This window comes from Oratosquilla oratoria, chromosome 8 (genome assembly GCF_046742065.1).
Source record: "Oratosquilla oratoria isolate Oo_2021 chromosome 8, ASM4674206v1, whole genome shotgun sequence".
Taxonomy (NCBI): domain Eukaryota; kingdom Metazoa; phylum Arthropoda; class Malacostraca; order Stomatopoda; family Squillidae; genus Oratosquilla; species Oratosquilla oratoria.
In genome coordinates this window covers 43,596,684-43,601,683 of record NC_134784.1, presented here as the reverse complement: position 1 = coordinate 43,601,683, position 5,000 = coordinate 43,596,684, and positions in this window count along the sequence as shown.

Sequence of the window (5,000 nt, the reverse complement as noted above, 5' to 3'; positions counted from 1 at the left end):
ACAGATAAATAGATAAAAAGCTAAGTAGCTAAATAGCTAAGTATCTAAACAGCTAAATAGCTAAATAGACAACTAAACAATTAAACAAAAAGATAAATAGATAAGTAAATAAGTAGATAAATAGATAAATAGATGAATAGATAAATATATAAATAGATAGATAGATAAATATATAAACATATAAATCGATGAATAGATAAATAGATAAATAGATAAATAGATAAACAGATAAACAGATAAATAGATAAACAGGTAAATAGATGGATAGATAGACAGATAAATAGATAAAGAGATAAAGATATAAATACATAAATAGACAAATAGACAAATTGATAAATAGATAAATAGATAAATAGATAAATAGACAAATAGATAAATAGATAAATAGATAAATAGAAAAATAGATAAATAGATAAATAGATAAATTGATATATAGATACATAGATAGATAGACATATAGAAAAATAGATAAATAGATAAATAGATAGATAGATAGATAGATAGATAGATAGATAGATAGATAGATAGATAGATAGATAGATAGGTAGATAAATAGATCGATAAATAGATAAATAGACTAATAGACAAATAGATAAATAGACTAATAGACAAATAGATAAATAGATAAATATATAAATAGATAAATAGATAAATAGATAAATAGATAAATATATGAATAGATAAATACATAAATAGATAATAGATAAATAGATAAATAGATAAATAGGTAAATAGGTAAATAGATAAATAGATAAATAGATAAATAGATAAATAGATAAATAGATAAATAGATAAATAAGTAAATAGATAAATAGATAAATAGATAAATAGATAAATAGATGAATAGATAGATAAATAAATATATAAATAGATAAATAGATAATTAGATAAATATATAAATAAATAATTAGATAAATATATAGATAAATATATAAATAGATAAATAGATAAACATGAATTAAAATGGAAAAGTTAATGTGGTTGTCATGGCACCTTTTAACCCCGACAGGTATTTACTTGCTACTTTCAATCTATAACTTACCTCTACCTCCAGTCCTCACTTTCCTGCCACATGCTTCCCTAAATACCTAAAAATATCCAGTTCCTCCAGCCTCTCTCCTTTAAGACTTACTTCTAACTCATTACTATCCTCTCCCCTTGTGCATCTCATCACCTTAGATTTACCCACACTTATTTTCAATATTCTTCTATCGTATACCTTCCCAAACTCCGTCACTAACTTCCTTAACCCCCCTTCTAAACCTGACACAAGCGCAGTGACGTCAGCAAACAAAACTGGCTCACCTCCCACTTTTCTCTATTTTCTTTAGCTATCTCCAGTCCCCTACTCATTACCCTCGCCTTTACCTTCCACACCACCCCATCCATATAAACACTGAACAGCCACGGCGACATGACACATCCCTGACACAGTCCCACCTTTTCCTGAAACCACTCGCTGGTGGTGGTGACATCATGGCGGACATCGCATCGGTTGAACAAAACAGGTGCATGTTCATTATCTCACCTCACCTAATTCCTTTAATACTATTGCCAACAAAAATTTAAGCTGTCCCTGGTTGCCCTCCAAAATCCCCCCCTTTTTTTCTCTCAAATTCGTTGTCCACCCTCAGTAGACAATTACAAAGGATTACAAAGGCAAAGCATGCCGACAGGAGACCTTTTGATCCATATCTAGGTCGGATGCAAAAAAAAAAAAAAAAAAAAAAAAAAAAAAAAAAAAAAAAAAAAATTAATAATAAATTAAAACAATGTAAATAACAATTAAAATACATAAATAAATGCATTGGTATAGTTGAATAACAAACAAACAGGTAAATAGTAAATGATAATAAATTGACATATAACTAATAATAAATGAAAATCAGACAGACAAATTATAACAAAACAAAAACAAATAATATAACATAAATTATAATAATTACAGCATCTTACTTAGGTATTTATCTAAATGATTCTTAAAGCTTCGAACTGAACTACATTGCACTACCTGTGCAGGAAGTTTATTCCATTCATTAACTACACGGTTGGCAAAGTTGTTTCTACCTACTTCCAAATTGAATCTATTTCCGGACAGTTTGAGACCATTGTTTCTTGTCTGATTCTCATTCAATGTGAAAATTTGGTCACTTTTGATGTTGTCAATTCCCTTTAAAATCTTAAAGACCTGTATCAAGTCACCTCTGAGTCTACGCTTTTTTAGGGAAAACAGATTCATGTGCTTAAGTCGATTTTCGTATGATTTATTTTTGATATTTGGAATCAGTTTTGTGGCTCGCCGTTGTACTTTTTCCAGTCTGTCAATGTCTTTAATGAGATTCGGTGACCATACGGAAACAGCATATTCCAAATGTGGACGAACTAACGATTTATATAGCTTGTTAATGAGTGATGGACTTTTGAAATCAAAAGATCGCGCAATCAATCCCAGAATCTTATTTGCTTTCTCAGAGGCTGAAATACACTGCTTGGATGATTTGAGGTCGTTACTGATAATTACGCCGAGATCTTTTTCACTATCCACTTTTGTTAACGAATTTCCAAATAACTTGTAATCGTACTTGCTGTTATTTTTACCTATGTGCATTACCTTGCATTTACTTGTGTTAAATTTCATTAGCCACTTTTCAGACCATTGCTGTAATTGATCTAAATCTTCTTGAATATCTAATTGGTTTGAGTGATCATTTGCCACTCCGCACAGTTTTGTATCATCAGCAAATTTGGAAACAGTAGATTTTAGTCCATGGTCTATATCATTTATATATACTATGAATAGAAGTGGCCCAAGAACGGAACCCTGAGGAACTCCACTTGCAACACTTTTCCATCCAGAAGTTTTTCCATTTAAAACAACTCTCTGTTTTCGACCTTTCAACCAATTACTAGTCCAACCTAATAGGCTACCACTTATTCCATGCAAAGCTAATTTAGTAAGTAGTCTTTCGTGTGGGACGGTATCAAAAGCTTTTGCAAAGTCTAGATATATTAAATCTATATTGTTTCTTTTGTCATAATTCGAGACAACTGTGTTGTAGAATTCGAGTAAGTTAGTCACGCAAGAACGTTTCCGTCTGAAACCATGTTGGCTATCATTTATCAAACGGTTACTTTCTAAATGATATTCGATAGCATCTCTGATGATAGTTTCCATTATTTTTCCTACGATCGAAGTCAAACTAATAGGCCTATAGTTATTTGGTTTCTTTTTGTCACCTTTTTTGAATATGGGAGTAACGTTAGCTAGCTTCCATTCTCTTGGGACATCTCCGGATGTTGCTTACCCTCCTTATTTTCTTCCTTTTGTTCCTCGGTTGTCACTCAGCCATTTGTTCCATCTTATTCTTAGCCATTCCTGTTCCCAGACATTTGGCTCACCTTCTTCTTAAACCTTTCCTAATATTCAGTGATCCCCTCTCCCTACCTTTCTTCATCACTCCCCCTCCGTTTCTTTAAGTGTTGGGTATTGTTGTTATAGGCATTGTTTATTTTTTTTCTTCATGACTAGTGTATGGGCATTTGAAGTTTTATAATAAATATAATATCCGACCTTAATTTTTGGTGTGATTAGAAGAACGTTGCATGTCATAATGGCTTTTTGGGCTTTTCAGCTTTGTAGACCGTTTAAATGGTGTCTATTGTAGAAGTCAAGGATTGGGGTTTGCCATCTTTAAAGGGTGGATGAAGAGCCACAGAATCTATGAAATTGATAATCATGTCTATGATTTACTGTTGGTATACCTTATGATGTAGTAGGACGAATATTCTCGATAACTTTGCATTGGTGGTCGTCCAGGTGCTATAGTTTGCGAAGCTCCTTTGAATAATACACTGGACGACGCTGTGTTTGTGGCGGACGGAACATATACGCCTAATTTTCGGACAAAATCAATGATAACTGCACTGAAGCTGTTTGATGATATACCAACAAGGACGCCTAGGAAAAGAAGAGTTTTGTTTGGCACAGAGTTATGGGGCAAAATTTGTTTCTTATTGACTTGACGCGCATCGATTGAAGTTACACACGGCCATGTGACGTCAAGGCGTTAGATGACCTAAATGTGATGTCATAGGTATTACAAGTGACCCAAGTGTGACGTCATGGATGTTGCATCTAACCCAAGTTTAATGCTTATTGCATACCTGATGGCACTCGTACTGAATCGTCAGTGAAAACTAGAAGTCTGGTGCTCAGGGGAAGTTAGTGTTTTCCACACGCATACATATAGTTAACTTTTCCGGGCGGGAAAGAATATTTTCTTTAAGTATTCACCTTAGGCTAGTTTGTATTTTGTTTTGCCAATAATCCATCAGTGCCTCTATCCTTATGGATAATTAGTCCCTTATCAGAAGGTGTTTTGGGTTCATGAAGTTGGGTGGGAGGTCTGGGTCTGCGGAGCCAGGAAGGGGAGGAGGACAGTCTAAAGTATCCATTCAGGCAGAGAGAATGTGTGTGTGCAAAAACAGAGTAGTGTTGTCATATGTAAAGCAAGGAGCGGGGTATCTTAATTGTTTTCTTTTCGTTATCTTGGTTTTTGTTCTTCTTTTACAGTTTCATTATAACAACTTCAGCGTTTCAACCGTTGTCGTGAAAAGGGGATTGCCCATGTGGCCGACTATGTTGCCCTAATTGGCTCCTTTCCTTGTTTGCGGCGTTCTGTATCTTTACACCTAATCGAATCAAGGGGAACTATGGTGGTTTGGAGGCTAGGGCCAGAGTGGTATCGGTTAGAATGTTCCCCGCGCTTGAAGTAAGGCACCACGGTTGAGATAAATTCCCTCAAAATATCAAAGGGGAATCAATGTGGTAAAGGGAAAGGCAGAGGGCAATACAAATACACTTTACATTTGAACACTTCAACAATTGATGTTGCAGAAAGAAATTATGAAATTATCTAAAAAGGAATAAAGAGGCGATTCAAGAAAAGGTCACTTTGGTACTTCGGAAATAGTCTCAGTCCACTTAGTCTTACTCTTCA